The 19000-nt window shown below is 45.3% G+C and overlaps 1 protein-coding gene across 7 annotated transcripts in view; it reads left to right on the top strand.

Annotated features, from left to right (window-relative positions):
- The first annotated feature begins 816 nt into the window (after window positions 1–816).
- Window positions 817–19000, top strand: part of SLC38A1 (solute carrier family 38 member 1) — a 70270-nt gene continuing 52086 nt past the window's right edge. Inside the window, exons 1-2 of one of the 7 annotated variants that reach the window (XM_089920585.1) lie at window positions 820–1540; window positions 3952–4085. The gene's annotated coding sequence lies outside the window, so the exon portion shown is untranslated. Of the gene's footprint in view, window positions 1541–3951; window positions 4086–19000 lie in introns of all 7 variants that reach the window. The other 6 variants (XM_089920583.1, XM_089920584.1, XM_022572386.3 and 3 more) reach the window with 6 other exon arrangements.

Here is a 19000-nt window from a genome sequence, read left to right as displayed (position 1 = left end):
TCGCGCTGTGCTGACAGTCTAATTGGCTGACGCGCAGGTGGGATTTCCTGTCGCCATTTTAAGGAAACACACTCCCCTGCAAGGAAGTGCCCAGTCAGTTCAAAGGGGCTGTGCCTGGAACAAAGAGTGAGCAAAAGAAAGGGAAATGGGCCCAGCTGTCCCAGGCCCCTCCATCCTGCGCCCTCGCTCCCCGCTGGCCCCCGACTTGGAGCGCCGGGCTCCCTGAACCCCGACGCGCCGAGCCCGGAGCGGAATCACGTGGGGTCTCCCCGCCGGGCCAGAGTGCGCCCGCAGTTCAGCAAAACCACCCAATCCCCCAAACAGAGCGCCCCAGAACAGATCTCGGGGAGGGCTGGCGAGGTCTGCGGGTGCTGGATCCGGCAGACAGGAGGTGCCTCCCACTGCGGGTTGCGGACAAAGGGTTTCCAGAGGTGCAGCGTTCCCCGCTGCCCCAGCCGCTTCGGCTCCCTCCCCGCCGACCCCGGCCATTTCAGCGCCTTCCCGGGGGAGCCGACACGCCGCTCCCTCTATACCCGCGGCTCCTGCGCCGCTAGCGGCTCGCGGGGCTGCGCGCCGACCAGCCACTCCCACGGCCATCCTCACGCGGCGCCCTTCCCACAATGCAGCTCCCCTCGCTCCCGCGCCCCGGCCCGGCCTTGGCGCTGACCCCAAAAGCGCCCCCCCCAGTCCCGCAGGGCGCAGCCCTCCTCTCCTCCTTCCGCGCCCTCCAAGCCGCCCCCACCTCCTCCGTCCCCGAGGGCTCTCCAGCCGCCGCCGCAGCTGGGCTCTGGGCTCGCTGCCAGGCCCCAGGGGGGCGTGGGGCAGGTGTCCAGGCTGCGCGCAGCCTCTGCTCCCGGTGCCACTGCCGGCGCGCCCCGCACACGCACGCCCCGCAACCCCTCCCTCACTCCTCCCTTCTTCCCGGATGCTCAGTCTCCGCCGGCCGCGGTCGCTGCATCCTCGGCGGGCGGCGACAAGGAGGTAGCAAGGGGCGGCCGCCGGCAGAGGCACCATGTGACGGGCACCGCTGAGTGACACGCAGCTTCGGTTAAAGAGCGGGCGTGCAGGAGGGGAGGCGACGGCACGCTGGACGCGGAGGAATAGCCTGACTTTCCCAGCTAAACCGTCACGAGCCATGGATGCACAGGGGCGACGCGCCCCCCAATAGGAGAATGACTGCGATTCGAGACCCTCGGCGGCCGAGCATGTGGATGTAAGTGCGAGGCTGGCGAGCACCGTGTGGGTGGGGGTTGGTGGTGGGGGGAGATTCTGATGCAATCGGCCCCGAAAGGAGGAGAGACAGGAGAGCGCGGGCTGGGGCAGCCACGCCGCTCCGCCTGAAGGTCGCCGCCCTTCACCTTCCTCGGAAATCCGTCACGCCACGCTGAGCCTCCCTGCCCAGACCTCACTGACGGAGGCCACCTTTCCTCCGCTGAGGCAGCCAGACCTTGACACAAAGGACATCGCACGGCCGGGGGAAAATCCCGGAAGGGCGGATACCTTGACGTCTCCTTTTGCTACTTTTCCTTTATTGCCCGAGGTAAGGTGATTTCGCGTTCCCGGGGAGAGCTGAGGGAGCGGCGGCGGGGAGGAAAGGGATGTTTTAGATGTGAGAGGAGGCGGTAATGCAGAAGTCATCCATGCGGCGAGAAAGGAAGGAGTGCGCGGCTGTGCCGGATGCGTTCGGATTTTGCTTTTAGGAAAAGTCCGGATCCCCTGTTCTCCTGACCGCCCACGACAGTGTAAGGAGGTGCCGGGGCCCCTTATTTCACCTTTGCATGGGCTCTGGCTTACTTTTGGAGTCTGTTTTCTTAGGCGCAGATTGTGGCACCAGATCTGGTTCAGTCACACGGGGGTTAGGGACCACGAGGGTCTGGAGAGCCCGGCCGAGGTGAGGGCGCGACTGCATACCCGAGGAGTGTTTGAATGCCGGGCAGTTGCGGGGAATTTCCTGTGTCCGCAGGGCCCCGAGGAGGGCATGTGATGTCCTCGGGACTGTGTGTGCGGCCGCCTGGGTCTCGGGGACTGGCCGCGGGTCGGGGAGCGGAGGCGCGGAGCCCGAGTAAACGGGAGCACGCTTGCCGGCCCTTCTCGAGCTCTGCCCCGCTCTCAGTATGAATAGGAGTGGGAGGCTGCGGGTCGTGGGGTGGAGGTGAGGGGGTGATTGCTAAAGGATGCTGGCAGTGACTCACTGCCCTTTCCCGCCCCAAAGAAGTTCTTTCCCAAATGAAGAAGGAGAGAAAGAGAGAAGTGCCACTCTGAGAGCTGGGATCCGCTTCAGCTGGCGAACAAAAGGCCACCGCTTGCGCGGGGCGCGGACAGTCTTCGCCTGCACTCCCACCTCCTCCCTCCACCCCCGCATCTCGCTTGCTTCCCTAAACGTTGCCACAAAAGGCCTTTAACCTCGCCGCGGCCGTGCCCGGAGGAAGGTGTTCCTTCGCCCTGGTGCGCGTCCCCGCCCCGCACCGTAATCCGCCTTCCGGAGCATCGGGCTCCTCAGCACCCACTGGGACCTCCAGGTTACAGGGCTGCCTGGGCGCCGCTTCCCTGCGGAATCGCCCGGCCCTGGGTTTGGGCTGAACTGTAGTCAGAGAAGGTACAAGTGCATATGGCGGCAAAAGGAATTTCGCGGTAAGCGCGTCACGGAGTTTCGGGTGCCTTTCACAGGCTGCCTTCGGCTTAGGAAGGTGGTGCTACAATTTTGAGAGTCCTTTGTGTCTCACTCTGCGGCGCGGACCCGGTTTTGGTTTGCGGCACTGGTTCTGCGGTGAAAACCTAACTGCCACCAGGATCACATACTTCCGCATACGAATCCCTGGTGATGTATTTCATGAGTGAAAAAAGACCCGAGAGCTAGGAAACAGGATTTATTTGCATTTGGAAAGGAATCTGACATCTCTGCCGTGGGTTTAAAATTTTTTAATATAAGGGGGAGGAGAGAATAAATCTATGGTTTGCAGACTGCTGGGCCCAACAAGGCTGTAATTTGTCACCTTGATAGAAGAAACTGTGCAGCAACTCGTGCTTCTTCTGACGTCAGAAGGACAACTGAAATAAAACCTGAGCCAGGCGGCTGGCTGGCCTCATTGTTAAATATCTCTCGCTGGGTGGGTATTTCTGAAATCTATGCAAAACAGCCAAGTCAGGGCTCTGATCCATGGTGGGCCCCCTGGATTTCGGTTTGGACCCCAATATCAAAATGGCTTTACCCTTCAGAGTTAATTCAGTGTTCACTATGTCGCCTTAGGCATCGAGAAACTCACCTAGTTTGGCACGAGGTCTTAACCTTGACGTTTATTCACTTTTTTTTTTTCCCTCCAACATATTCAATGAGTTTTTCCTACTGAGGGTTTATGTGGCAGTTAGCAACTAGCAAGATAAAGTTCCTGCTTCTGTGAGACTTCCATTCTCCTGGGGGAAACAGACAATAAATGTACCTATAAATGAATTTTGGAGATCTGTTCCAGCAATGAAGAAATAAAACAGGATCATGTGATGGGGGAGGGTGCTTGAGACAGATGACCCTCTAGGAGGGCCTGTGTGAGAGGGGACATTTGTCCTGAGACTAAGAGGCCAGGAACCTGGTTATTGCTAGGCCATCTTTTCCTCCCTCTGGGTGATACTTGAGGGCAAAGACCAGTCTAATTCATTACTGTTCCCCTAATGCCCAGCACAGAGTAGCTGCTTAATAAATGCCTGTTGCATTGAGACCTTGGCCAAAACATCTTGTTCAGCGCTCCGTGCTACTGTTGACCATCCCTTTCTTTCTGTATCTCATTATTTGTTCCCCTGTTAAGTTGAAACGTCAGAGTCTTTTTCTCCTCTGCTTCTCCTTCTCTCTTACCTTCTCTCCGCTTCTGAGCAGTTACCAGGTGCTGCAAATGCTCCACAAATCTGTTTTTTCATCTCCATTCCCACTGCCCGGGTTCAAGTCTCTGTTATCTGCCCTAGACAGGGCAATTGCAGCGGTCGGTTGGGATACAAGAACGGTGAAACGGACATTGAGGTGCCCCGAAGAAACCAGCGCTCAGGGGAGCAGATGCAAGCACAGCGCGTGGTAAAGAATGAAGTAGCCGGCAAAGGAGGTGTGATGGGCTTCTAGTTGATCTCTGTACCAAGCTCTGCTCCCCTAATTCAATCTCGACACTTCCGTGTGATCTATGTTTTCAAAACTCATTTTTAAAACTCATCTTGCTTCTGAAAACCTTCAGTGGGTTCCAGTTGCCTACAATTTAAGTCTAAATTCCTTAGCTGGGCACTCGGGACCCTCCACAATCCTCACCTCTTTCTCCCAGTTCACCCTGTACCCTTCCTTTCACTTTTCTGCCTCAATATTGATGTTGATTCCAAACTGGAATGCCTACTGAAATGCTGTATATTTGTGAAGGCTTAGCCTAAATGCCACTTTTCTACCTCATCAAATGTGTCCACTGATCACCTCACCTTTAAATAAAGATTTATCTTTCACTTTTTGCACCATCATCAGTCCAGGTGATGGAAGGTGGAGGATAAGGACATACACTTTGAATCAGTCCCAGGTCTCCAGCCTGGGGCCCTTGAGCAAGTTTTGTGGCTTTTTAGCATTTCCGAGCCTCATTTCCTACCCCACCCCCCATTTGTTAAACGTGGTGGTAGTGGTATGATGAGTTATTCAGAAGGTTTAATGAGGATAATCGTTGTGCAGTGCTTGGCACAATGTTAGCGATCCATATATATTGAATTAAAAGGGACTTCAGGTTTCTCATCTATCAGAAGAGATGGGGGAAGCTGATCAGGAAAGTTCCCCTTACCTCTAATATTCAATGAATATTTAATCATTTGAAAATACTCTGAAAATAATACCTTAATGGAAACTACCTGAATGTTCTCAGTCCCTGGGAGAATGTGCATCTATGAAAGGTGGTGTGCAGGTTCGTGGAAGGAAGCACATTCCAAATAGCATCATAGATTTCACAGAAGGACAACTTAGAACACTTACCCTAAATCGAGTCTTTTAAAAACAGTGAGGCGGATGGAACTAGAGTCTGTCATACAGAGTGAAGTAAATCAGAAAGAGAAAAACAAATACCGTATGCTAACACATATATATGGAATCTAAAAAAAAAAAAAGTTTCTGATGAACCTAGGGGCAGGACGAGAATAAAGACACAGACATAGAGAGTGGACTTGAGGACACGGGGAGGCGGAAGGGTAAGGCTGGGACGAAGTGAGAGAGTGGCATGGACATATATACACTACCAAATGTAAAATAGATAGCTACTGGGAAGCAGCCGCATAGCACAGGGAGATCAGCTCGGCGCTTTGTGACCACCTAGAGGGGTGGGATAGGGAGGGTGGGACGGAGACACAAGAGGGAGGGGATATGGGGATATATGTATATGTATAGCTGGAAAAACTAACACAACACTGTAAAACAATTATACTCCAATAAAGATGTTAAAAATAAATAAATAATAAAAAATAAATAAAATAAGGGAAGGGTTAAGTATGATAAGAAAAAAAAACATTGTTACACTTATTTCTGGAAGTTGATCGTATTTTATTCATTGGTTTTTCTACTCACCTCCTGTGTGTTAAGGTTACTACTAAGCATAAAGGAATTCAGTGATAGGGAAGCACCATGGTTTGGGGAAACTTTGCAAGCAGCCATGTTGCAATCAAGGAACCCTGCCTACAGTGTGTCTTTGCCAATAACTAGCTGGGTCCACTGGGGCAACTCAGTTAACTTTTTTTTTTTTTTTTTTGCGGTACGCGGGCCTCTCACTGTTGTGGTCTCCTGCATTGCGGAGCGCAGGCTCCCGACGCGCAGGCTCAGCGGCCATGGCTCACGGGCCCAGCCGCTCCTCGGCATGTGGGATCTTCCCGGACCGGGGCACGAACCCGTGTCCCCTGCATCGGCAGGCGGACTCTCAACCACTGCGCCACCAGGGAAGCCCCAGTTAACATTTTTAATGCCTCGTTTTCTCATCTGTCCAATGCTGACGATAGTGTCCAAGCTGCCAAACTCAGAGTTGTGAAGGTACAATGAGAACAGAGGTGAGAACATCCTTGAACAAGTTAAAAGAACTCAAGATGATAGTCATCTGGAGTTAAACACACTGCTAGTCGGCAGTTTTAGGAGACGGGTAGAGATTAACGATCCTCAACGTGAGCGTCACATCAGACTCACCTCGAGTCTTTTAAAAGCTACCAATGCCCAGACTCCATTTCCAGAGATTCAGATTTAGTCAGACTGCGGCAGAGCCCAGACATAGGAACTTAAAAACAAAAACAAAAACAATAACAACACCAGGGATAATTCTCATACGCAGTGGTTTAGATTTAAAAGCAAGCAAAACAAAAGCAGAAATTCAATGAAGACTTCCATATATTGTTTGATAAAGTCTTGGTAATGTGAAATTATGAGCCTGACCGGGTTTTCCCCTGACTTGGCAAAGCTCACCAGTTGTTGACATCTTGGAGTCACAGCCTCAGGTTACAGTTTATAACCTGAATTTTCCCAGGTGTAGAAGCCCATCCAGTGATGCAGCCAGGGCCAAATAAAGATTTAATGTGTGGGTCTCAGTTTCCATGTCTTAGGAATGATGAAGATGATTGGAAAAGAAAGAGACAATGGAAAGGAAAAGGAAAGGGAGAGGTTATGGCCCGAGGTCTGGGAGGGGGAGGCCCTGAGTTGGGAGAGCAGCAGGACAGAGCACAGAGGAAAAGCTGGGCTTGGTTTATTGAACTGGTTTTGTTTATGTTGCAAACTGGTGGCTACAGAACCAAATGAAACCTGTGGGCAGATTTTGTGGGACCTCCATGTTCTCTTAAAATTGTTTGGAATTAGTTGTCAACATTTAAGTACAGTATCAGAATTTCACTTAAAGCCTGGGGATTTCTGGCGTTTCTTGAAAAGAAACCAAAAGATCTGTCTTACTTTTACTGAAATAGATGAGGCACATGTTCTCCAGTTTCTTGTGCCCAATCTGCTTTGCTCATTCAGCTTACCAACTTGGGCTCCTGCTGCATTTGTTTTTAAACCCTTAGTATTGGATTGGCTAAAAAGTTCGTTCGGGTTTTTCCATACCATCTCACGGAAAAACCTGAATGAACTTTTTGGCCAACCCAATGTAATCTGTAGATCTTAATGTTGGCAGCACATTAGAATCCCCTACAGAGCATTTAAAATATCCATGCTTAGATTCCATCCTAGACCAAGTGAATCAGAAACTGGTGTGCGTTAGGGGGGCAGATTATCACTGTTATTTTTCTAAAGCTCCCAAGGTGATTTCTATGTGTAGTCAGAACTGAGTACTCCTAGTCTAAGTCACCTATTCAAAAGACTTGTCCACAAGCCCATCTTCTTATCTCTGAAATGACAGTGATTCATTAAGAAACAGTCTACAGAATCATAAATTCAGAGGATTTTGGAACTGGGAGAGATCTTTCAGAGTGCATCAGTTAATCTGAACTTCAGATTCTGTCTAAGACAAAGGTCCAAAGAGAAGAAAAAACTTGTTCAAGGACTATAACATCATTTGGTATTTAGTTATAGTGTGTTTTATTATATTTTCTCTTTTCAAATAAAGGCATATTTTTTAATGTTTATATTTATAAATGAACCTCCTTACATGCAGTTTGAAAGCACTTTGTGGTGCTTTCAAATTGTCATTATTTCTGTTTTTCCTGGAGTATTTTGTTGGGAGTTAGCTGTCATAACAGCTAGGACTTAAAAAAAATAAACTCCTGTTTATTGTTTTTAGTTCAGTAGTAATCCTTGATCACGGATATTACTATAGCAAAAACATACATGTGCAAAGAAAAAGAATTTCTCAAAGGCTGTAATATGCCAAGCTGTTTTTAAACTCTGTATGTAATTATTTAAATCCATGAATTTTCAGTTGATGAGAAAGATTTTTACTTTTGTGGTATTCACACTGCTCAAAGACACTCACTGTTTTAATTAAATCAAACTTTAGTTTTTGTAATGTAATATACAGTCCGTCCTCCTATATCCAGAGTTACAGATTAACTTCTAGAGTTTATTAATATTTTCTGACTTTGAGAAATCAGAATAGTTTCAAAACATCTGAATATGGGTAGGTTAACTCCCCAACATCATAGGCTGGGCATGTTGATAACACACATTTAAAAGATCATCTGGGTGAGCCAAAGATTTTAATGTAAAAAATAAAACTGTAAAAGTTATAGAAGAAAACATGGGAGGGAACTTCTTGGGGGCTAAGGAGTGAAGGAGGCTTTTTTCCCTGTAGACTCTTTTGTACTTTATGAATGTTGTACTATGTACATGTATTACCTAGTCAAATATTTTCCAACAAAATGAAATAGTTAAATAAAAAAATAAAAATTAAGAAAATAAAAGATCATCTGGGAACCTGAACAGCCTTGTGGAGTGGTAGGAGCAGGTGCTGGGATACTGTGAATAAGACAGGACGCAGAGGGCAGTCTGTCCAGGGAAGTGAGCAGCTCGTCTCTGCCCCGTGCAGAAATGGTCAGTCTTGATCCTCTGGTGAGCTTCCTTTAACATGGGGCTTCTCACCCTCGGCACTCTTGGCATCTGGGGCCAGATAAGGCTTTGTTGTGGGCAGCCACCCTGTGCATTGTATGGTGTTTAGCAGCATCTCTCTCCACTAGAAGCCTGCGACACCCTCTCACTTCTGACAACAAAAAAGTGTCTCCAGGCATGGTCAAATGGGCTCCAAAATGGTCCCCAGTTGAGAACCACTCCTTTAATACAACCCTTTCTCTGAACTTGTAGAAATCATGCCAAGAGTTCTCAAACATTCCAGGCATAGAGGCCAGGATGTTCACGATAAATACCTTCCATTCATATAGTACTTTACAGTTTTAAATGCACTTTCACGTAATTCTCACATGCCCGGATCAAATGTAAAAGAAATTAAGTGGCAGACTTAATGAAAACTGTGCTGTGGGGCTGTATGTGTTGCTTCCTTTAACTTCCCATTTTTGTTATGTTTTCCTGTGAAATTGTGTTTGTGAGGATTGCTGCTGTATTGTCTATAGACAGATTATCATAGCCTGCTTCTTCAATTTAGTCATCACCATTATTGTTAACATATTTACTATCACCTTTGCTAGGGAGCTAAGAGGGCTGTGGTCCCTGCCCTCGAGAAGTTGAAAATGTATAATAATTAGGGAACTGGATAACTCCATAAGGAGATCATGAAAATATATAAGAACTCTTGCTATAAGCCAATGTGTAATCTATACAAAAGCGCTGTAAGAATTCATCACAAGTAAATAATCAATCATGAGCTGGTCATTGGAGGAAGACCTCACAGAGAAGGTTGGCTTGAAATTAATAAAAAAAAAAAAAAAGCATGCAAGCCAGCAAGATGGGCTTTGAAAGAAATGTACTTAAATGAGCATGAGCTTGATGGGGAAGGGGTTTGCGGGAAGTATGTTAGGACCAAGATGGTGGAAGCAAAGCAGGAAACTGCTTATACGTAGGTCCATCACAGGAATGGAAGGTTCAGAAGGAACATCGTGGGAGAGAAATTTAAAGAGAGAGGTAAGAGCAATCTGGGCCTTGAATTTGAGGTTCCAGGGATTCAGCTATTAGGAACAGTTATGATTGGCAAGTGGGGGGGAAAGAGGAATGTGCAAGACATGGATTTTCAGGAAGAACCTGCGTCTTCCTGAAGTGGGTAGGGCTCAGTAGGCAGCACGGTGGGAAGCGACTGGCCAGGCTAGGACTGGGGAGCCGGAAGGAATGAGAGGAAGGAAGGGACGGTATGAAAGAATGTCGATAGGACCTGGGGACTGATTAGATATCCAGGTTCCATGTCTGAGTGAGGAGGGGAACGAACATTATCGTGAACAGAAATAGAAAAGCTGATGTGTGAGGTCGGGTGATGTGTTCAGTGAGGCACGTGGAGTTGGAGGTCATGGCAAACATCCACGTGGGGAGGGCCGGCGGGCAGCTGGGGTCTGAAGAGAATTCGTGGAAATTTTTCTGAGCAGGAGGGAACCTGAGAGATTGCCTCTCCCCTGCAGCCTTCTCAGTTTACAGATGAAGAAACACATGCCATGTTAAGTGACGTGATCATTAGCAAGTAGTATTTATGAGGAAGATCCTATTTCAAAACGCAGAGGATTTCTAGTTTTGTAAAATGAAAAGGCCTGGGGGGGAAAAAGATATGAAAGATGCCCTTGCGGGGTGGAGCCTGACACTTCAGGCTTGAAACTTACAAAGGAAAGAGTTTGGAGTGTGCGGAGGAAGAAGGGATGGAGAAGGGCTGCCCACACTGAGGCTGGGAGGAGGACAGGAGCTGGCAAAGGAGGATGCGGCGAGGGGCAAGGTGGTGGAGGTCAGGAAACAGTGACCCTCCTGTGCAGGGAAGTGAAGGGATGAGGACCGAGAAAAGGCCACTTGCCTTGATTAGGAAGAGGTAGCAATAGTAGCAGTGACAGTCACCCTCGTTACCAGAATCAGGCCGAGCATGGACCCAATTATGGAGTCTTTATAAGGACTCTGTAAGGTGGGTACTACTTTATCTCCATTTTACAGAAGAGGACACTGTGGTAAAGAGAAGTTAACCTACTTGCCCAGGGTCAACACAGCTCCTGAAGGGTGAAGCCCGGATTTGCCAGTGGATCCTGGGTTCAGGGGAATGATGAGGTCAGGGGCAAGTTGTTCAGACTGTTTGCAGTAAAGACAGGAGGGAGGGGTGACAGTTCAAGGTTACTTTCCAGATATGAGGCTGAGCGTGACTGACAGAAGTCGGGGAAGCCAGTAGAGAGAAAGTGGGAGGCCAAGGCCTAGCAGAGCTGAGACATAAACACTGGATAAGTCATGAGTTGTTTGGTTTTTTTTTTACAACTTTATTGGAGTATGATTGCTTTACAATGGTGTGTTAGTTCCTGCTTTATAACAAAGTGAATCAGTTATACATATACATATGTTCCCACATTTCTTCCCTCTTGCGTCTCCCTCCCTCCCACCCTCCCTATCCCCCACCTCTAGGTGGTCACAAAGCACCGAGCTGATCTCCCTGTGCTATGTGGCTGCTTCCCACTAGCTATCTATTTTACGTTTGGTAGTGTATATATGTCCATGCCACTCTCTCGCTTTGTCACAGCTTACCCTTCCCCCTCCCCATATCCTCAAGTCCATTCTCTAGTAGGTCTGTGTCTTTATTCCTATCTTACCCCTAGGTTCTTCATGACATATTTTTTTCTTAAATTCCATATATATGTGTTAGCATACGGTATTTATTTTTCTCTTTCTGACTTACTTCACTCTGTATGACAGACTCTAGGTCCATCCACCTCACTACAAATAACTCAATTTCGTTTCTTTTTATGGCTGAGTAATATTCCACTGTATATATGTGCCACATCTTCTTTATCCATTCATCCGATGATGGACACTTAGGTTGTTTCCATCTCCTCGCTATTGTAAATAGAGGTGCAATGAATATTTTGGTACATGACTCTTTTTGAATTATGGTTTTCTCAGGGTATATGCCCAGTAGTGGGATTGCTGGGTCATATGGTAGTTCTATTTGTAGTTTTTTAAGGAACCTCCATACTGTTCTCCATAGTGGCTGTACCAATTCACATTCCCACCAGCAGTGCAAGAGTGTTCCCTTTTCTCCACACCCTATCCAGCATTTATTGTTTCTAGATTTTTTGATGATGGCCATTCTGACTGGTGTGAGATGATATCTCATTATAGTTTTGATTTGCATTTCTCTGATGATTAATGATGTTGAGCATCCTTTCATGTGTTTGTTGGCAGTCTGTATATCTTTTTTGGAGAAATGTCTATTTAGGTCTTCTGCCCATTTTTGGATTGTGTTGTTTGTTTTTTTGTTACTGAGATGCATGAGCTGCTTAAAACTTTTGGAGATTAATCCTTTGTCAGTTGCTTCATTTGCAAATATTTTCTCCCATTCTGAGGGTTGTCTTTTGGTCTTGTTTATGGTTTCCTTTGCTGTGCAAAACTTTGAAGTTTCATTAGGTCCCATTTGTTTATTTTTGTTTTTATTTCCATTACTCTAGGAGGTGGGTCAAAAAGGATCTTGCTGTGATTTATGTCATAGAGTGTTCTGCCTATGTTTTCCTCTAAGAGTTTGATAGTTTCTGGCCTTACATTTAAGTCTTTAATCCATTTTGAGCTTATTTTTGTGTATGGTGTTAGGGAATGATCAAACCTCATACTTTTACATGTACCTGTCCAGTTTTCCCAGCACCACTTATTGAAGAGGCTGTCCTTTCTCCGCTGTACATTCCTGCCTCCTTTATCAAAGATAAGGTGACCATATGTGCGTGGGGTTATCTCTGGGCTTCTATCCTGTTCCATTGATCTATCTTTCTGTTTTTGTGCCAGTACCATACTGTCTTGATTACTGTAGCTTTGTAGTATAGTCTGAAGTCAGGGAGCCTGATTCCTCCAGCTCCGTTTTTCGTTCTCAAGATTGCTTTGGTTATTCGGGGTCTTTTGTGTTTCCAAACAAATTGAGAATTTTTTTGTTCTAGTTCTGTGAAAAATGCCACTGGTAATTTGATAGGGATTGCATTGAATCTGTAGATTGCTTTGGGTAGTAGAGTCATTTTCAAAATGTTGATTCTTCCAATCCAAGAACATGGTATATCTCTCCATCTATTTGTATCATCTTTAATTTCTTTCATTGGTGTCTTATAATTTTCTGCATACAGGTCTTTTGTTTCCTTAGGTAGGTTTATTCCTAGATATTTTATTCTTTTTGTTGCAATGGTAAATGGGAGTGTTTTCTTGATTTCACTTTCAGATTTTTCATCATTAGTGTACAGGAATGTCAGAGATTTCTGTGCATTAATTTTGTATCCTGCTACTTTACCAAATTCATTGATTAGCTCTAGTAGTTTTCTGGTAGCATCTTTAGGATTCTCTATGTATAGTATCATGTCATCTGCAAACAGTGACAGCTTTACTTTTTCTTTTCTGATTTGGATTCCTTTTCTTTCCTTTTCTTCTCTGATTGCTATGGCTAAAACTTCCAAAACTATGTTGAATAAGAGTGGTGAGAGTGGGCAACCTTGTCTTCTTCCTGATCTTAGTGGAAATGCTTTCAGTTTTTCACCATTGAGGATAATGTTGGCTGTGGGTTTGTCATATATGGCCTTTATTATGTTAAGGAAAGTTCCCTCTATGCCTACTTTCTGCAGGGTTTTTATCATAAATGGGTGTTGAATTTTGTCAAAAGCTTTCTCTGCATCTGTTGAGATGATCATATGTTTTTTCTCCTTCAATTTGTTAATATGGTGTATCACGTTGATTGATTTGCATATATTGTAGAATCCTTGCATTCCTGGAATAAGCCCCACTTGATCATGGTGTATGATCCTTTTAATGTGCCGTTGGATTCTGTTTGCTAGTATTTTGTTGAGGATTTTTGCATCTATGTTCATCAGTGATACTGGCCTGCAGCTTTCTTTCTTTGTGACATCCTTGTCTGGTTTTGGTATCAGGGTGATGGTGGCCTCGTAGAATGAATTTGGGAGTGTTCCTCCCTCTGCTATATTTTGGAAGAGTTTGAGAAGGATAGGTGTTAGCTCTTCCCTAAATGTTTGATAGAATTCACCTGTGAAGCCATCTGGTCCTGAGCTTTTGTTTGTTGGAAGATTTTTAATCACAGTTTCAATTTCAGTGCTTGTGATTGGTCTGTTCATATTTTCTATTTCTTCCTGATTCAGTCTTGGCAGGTTGTGCATTTCTAAGAATTTGTCCATTTCTTCCAGGTTATCCATTTTATTGGCATAGAGTTGCTTGCAGTAATCTCTCATGATGTTTTGTATTTCTGCAGTGTCAGTTGTTACTTTTCCTTTTTCATTTCTAATTCTATTGATTTGAGTCTTCTCCCTTTTTTTCTTGATGAGTCTGGCTCATGGTTTATCAATTTTGTTTATCTTCTCAAAGAACCAGCTGTTAGTTGTATTGATCTTTGCTATTGTTTCCTTCATTTCTTTTTCATTTATTTCTGATCTGATTTTTATGATTTCTTTCCTTCTGCTAACTTTGGGGTTTTGTTGTTCTTTCTCTAATTGCTTTAGGTTGTTTATTCGAGATGTTTCCTGTTTCTTAAGGTATAAACTTCCCTCTTAGAACTGCTTTTGCTATAAACTTCCCTCTTAGAACTGCTTTTGCTGCATCCCATAGGTTTTGGGTCATCGTGTCTCCATTGTCATTTGTTCCCAGGTATTTTTTGATTTCCTCTTTGATTTCTTCAGTGATCACTTCATTATTAAGTAGTGTATTGTTTAGCCTCCATGTGTTTGTATTTTTTACAGATCTTTTCCTGTAATTGATACCTAGTCTCATAGCATTGTGGTCGGAAAAGATACTTGATGCAATTTCAATTTTCTTAAATTTTCCAAGGCTTGACTTGTGACCCAAGATATGATCTATCCTGGAGAATGTTCCATGAGCACTTGAGAAAAATGTGTCTTCTGTTGTTTTTGGATGGAATGTCGTATAAATATCAATTACGACCATCTTGTTGAATGTATCATTTAAAGCTTGTGTTTCCTTATTTATTTTCATTTTGGATGATCTGTCCATGGGTGAAAGTGGGGTGTTAAAGTCCCCTACTATGAATGTGCTACTGTCGATTTCCCCTTTTATGGCTGTTAGTATTTGCCTTATGTATAGAGGTGCTCCTATGTTGGGTGCATAAATATTTACAATTATTATATCTTCTTCTTGGATTGATCCCTTGATCATTATGTAGTGTCCTTCTTTGTCTCTTCCAGTAGTCTTTATTTTAAAGTCTATTTTGTCTGATATGAGAATTGCTACTCCAGCTTTCTTTTGGTTTCCATTTGCATGGAATATCTTTTTCCATCCCCTTACTTTCAGTCTGTATGTGTCTCCAGGTCTGAAGTGGGTCTCTCGTAGAAAGCATATAGATGGGTCTTGTTTTTGTATCCATTCAGCCAATCTGTGTCTTTTGGTGGGAGCATTTAGTCCATTTACATTTAAGGTAATTATCGATATGTATGTTCCTATTCCCATTTTCTTAATTGTTTTGGGTTCGTTATTGTAGGTCTTTCCTTCTCTTTTGTTTCTTGCCTAGAGAAGTTCCTTTAGCATTTGTTGTAAAGCTGGTTTGGTGGTGTTGAACTCTCTCAGCTTTTGCTTCTCTGTAAAGGTTTTAATTTCTCCATCAAATCTGAATGAGATCCTTGCTGGGTAGAGTAATCTTGGTTGCAGGTTCTTCTCCTTCACCACTTTAAATATGTCCTGCCACTCCCTTCTGGCTTGTAGAGTTTCTGCTGAAAGATAAGCTGTTAACCTTATGGGGATTCCCTTGTGTGTTATTTGTTGTTTCTCCCTTGCTGCTTTTAATATGTTTTCTTTGTATTTAATTTTTGACAGTTTGATTAATATGTGTCTTGGCGTGTTTCTCCTTGGATTTATCCTGTATGGGACTCTCTGTGCTTCCTGGACTTGATTAACTATTTCCTTTCCCATATTCGGGAAGTTTTCAACTATAATCTCTTCAAATATTTTCTCAGTCCCTTTCTTTTTCTCTTCTTCTTCTGGAACCCCTATAATTCGAATGTTGGTGCGTTTAATGTTGTCCCAGAGGTCTCTGAGACTGTCCTCAGTTCTTTTCATTCTTTTTTCTTTATTCTGCTCTGCAGTAGTTATTTCCACTCTTTTATCTTCCAGGTCACTTATCCGTTCTTCTGCCTCAGTTATTCTGCTATTGATCCCATCTAGAGTATTTTTAATTTCATTTATTGTGTTGTTCATCATTGCTTGTTTCATCTTTAGTTCTTCTAGGTCCTTGTTAAATGTTTCTTGCATTTTGTCCATTCTGTTTTCAAGATTTTGGATCATCTTTACTATCATTATTCTGAATTCTTTTTCAGGTAGACTGCCTATTTCCTCTTCATTTGTTAGGTCTGGTGGGTTTTTATCTTGCTCCTTCATCTGGTGTGTGTTTTTCTGTCTTCTCATTTTGCTTATCTTACTGTGTTTGGGGTCTCCTTTTTGCAGGCTGCAGGTTCGTAGTTCCCGTTGTTTTTGGTGTCTGTCCCCAGTGGCTAAGGTTGGTTCAGTGGGTTGTGTAGGCTTCCTGGTGGAGGGGACTAGTACCTGTGTTCTGGTGGATGAGGCTGGATCTTGTCTCTCTGGTGGGCAGGTCCACGTCTGGTGGTGTGTTTTGGGGTGTCTGGACTTACTATGATTTTAGGCAGCCTCTCTGCTAATGGGTGGGATTGTGTTCCTGTCTCGCTAGTTGTTTGCATAGGGTGTCCAGCACTGTAGCTTGCTGGTCGTTGAGTGAAGCTGGGTGCTGGTGTTGAGATGGAGATGTCTGGGAGATTTTCGCCGTTTGATATTATGTGGAGCTGGGAGGTCTCCTGTGGACCAGTGTCCTGAAGAAGAAAGAAAAAAAGAAAGAGAGAGAGCGAGAGGGAGGGAGAGAGGGAGGGAGGGAGGCAGGAAAGAAAGAAAGAAGATAAAGTAAAATATAATAAAGTAAGATAAAATAAAATAAAGTTATTAAAATAAAAAATAATTATTAAGAAAAAAAATGTTTTTTTTTTAAAAGAAGAAAAAAAACGGATAGAACCCTAGGACAAATGGTGGAAGCAAAGCTATACAGACAAAATCTCACACAGAAGCATACACATACACACTCACAAAAAGGAAAAGGGGAAAAAATAATAAATCTTGCTCTCAAAGTCCACCTCAATTTGGGATGATTCGTTGTGTATTCATGTATTCCACAGATGCAGGGTACATCAAGTTGATTGTGGAGATTTAATCCGCTGCTTCTGAGGCTGCTGGGAGAGATTTCCCTTTCTCTTCTTGGTTCTCACAGCTCCCAGGGCTCAGCTTTGAATTGGGCCCCGCCTCTGCATGTAGGTCGCCGGAGGGCGTCTGTTCTTCGCTCAGACAGGACGGGGTTAAAGGAGCCGCTGATTCGGGGTCTCTGGCTCACTCAGGCCGGGGGGAGGGAGGGGCACAGAGTGCGGGGCGGGCTTGCGGCGGCAGAGGCCTGCGTGACGTTGCACCAGCTTGAGGCGCGCCGTGCGTTCTCCTGGGGAAGTTGTCCCTGGATCACGGAACCCTGGCAGTGGCGGGCTGCACAGGCTCCCCGGAAGGGGGGTGTGGAGAGTGACCTGTGCTCGCACACGGGCTTCTTGGTGGCGGCAGCAGCGGCCTTAGCGTCTCATGCCCGTCTCTGGGGTTCGCGCTTTTAGCGCCGCTCGCACCCGTCTCTGGAGCTCCTTTAAGCAGCGCTCTTAATCCCCTCTCCTCGCGCACCAGGAAACAAAGAGGGAAAGAAAAGTCTCTTGCCTCTTCGGCAGGTCCAGACTTTTCCCCCAGACTCCCTCCCGGCTAGCCGTGGCGCAATAGCCCCCTGCAGGCTGTGTTCACACCGCCAACCCCAGTCCTCTCCCTGCGCTCTGACCGAAGCCCGAGCATCAGCTCCCAGCCTCGTCCGCCCCAGCGGGTGAGCAGTGAGCAGACAAGCCTCTTGGGCTGGTGAGTGCCGGTCGGCTCTGATCCTCTGTGCGAGAATCGCTCCGCTTTGCCCTCCGCACCCTGTTGCTGTGCTCTACTCCGCGGCCTCAAAGCTCCCCCCTCTGCCTCCCGCAGTCTCCGCCCGCTAAGGGGCTTCTAGTGTGTGGAAACATTTCCTCCTTCACAGCTCCCTCCCACTGGTGCAGGTTCCGTCCCTACCCTTTTGTCTCTGTTTATTCTTTTTTCTTTTGCCCTACCCAGGTACGTGGGGGAGTTTCTTGCCTTTTGGGAGGTCTGAGGTCTTCTGCCAGCGTTCAGTAGGTGTTCTGTAGGAGTTGTTCCACGTGTAGATGTATTTCTGGTGTATCTGTGGGGAGGAAGGTGATCTCCGCGTCTTACTCTTCCGCCATCTTCCCCTCGTCCCCCAAGTCATGAGTTTTGTGTAAGAAGAGAGAAAACACCTTTTCTTATGAGAATGCTTACTGGGTCCCAGCCTTTCACTACTGAAGGCCATTCCCCGCCTCCCGAGGACCCCAGGTTTTCAAAGACTATCAATTTTAAGCTTTTATTTTAGTTGAAGTATAACTGATGTGGAATGCAACATCTGGATCTTAAGTATACTGTTCAGTGAGTTTTGACTACAACTTGAAAATATTAATTCACTTCCCACTTTTTTTACTCAAAGATATATACCATTGCCAGTCAGAATCTAGGATTATCACATTAAGGCAATCTTGCCAAAAGCAAGGACTCTTGACATTTTAGTTAACCTGTTTAGCCTGTGTGAGGCCCTTTGAAATACAGTGAAGAGCCCGGTGCACCAAGGACCTCAAGTGTGTAAATAGGCTCAGTTGGTTATGGGAAGAGATGGCAGGAAGACCAGGACCGTCATTGGCCTTATGCCTAACACATTCTCAAAGCCACTCACCTAGCTGTCATAATTGATTTTCAGGAGCTGAGCTGGGAGAGGTGTGATCTTATTCTTCAGAATAAAAAAAAATAATAGTGATTCATAACAATTTTGAAATTAAGTGTGTGTGACAGGATATTTAATGTCATAAAGGAATTCTTGTTACATTTTAGGTGTGATCGTGATATGGTGATATTGTTTTAAAAATAGATCTGACCTTTTAGAGATATGTGCTGAAATAGTTACAAATGATAGGATATCTGGGATCTTTTGTTAAATAATTCTATGTGATGGTGGGGGTAAAACTTCAACAAGACTGGCCTGAAATGATCCTTGTTGAAGTTGCTACATGGACGTCCATTATTCTATTCTGTCCACTTTTATATATGTTTAAAATTTTCATAATAGAAAATTTTAGAGGGAGGAAAAAATAAAATTAAGAATATCAGTCAGGGTTTAGCTGCATATTAACAGAGATCCTTCTATGTATGTTAAGCAAAAGGGATTGAATATGGGGAATTAAGGCCTGTAAAATTGTTAGGAAAGATGGCAGACCAGGCTTTAGGCTGGGTCTCTAGGAAGAATCACCAGGAACACCACCA

The sequence above is a fragment of the Delphinapterus leucas genome, chromosome 11 (assembly GCF_059928025.1).
Source record: "Delphinapterus leucas isolate spDelLeu-1000000601 "Yukka" chromosome 11, BTC_Dleu_Yukka2, whole genome shotgun sequence".
NCBI classification, from domain to species: Eukaryota; Metazoa; Chordata; class Mammalia; order Artiodactyla; family Monodontidae; genus Delphinapterus; species Delphinapterus leucas.
This window is presented reverse-complemented; position numbering and strand designations above follow the sequence as displayed.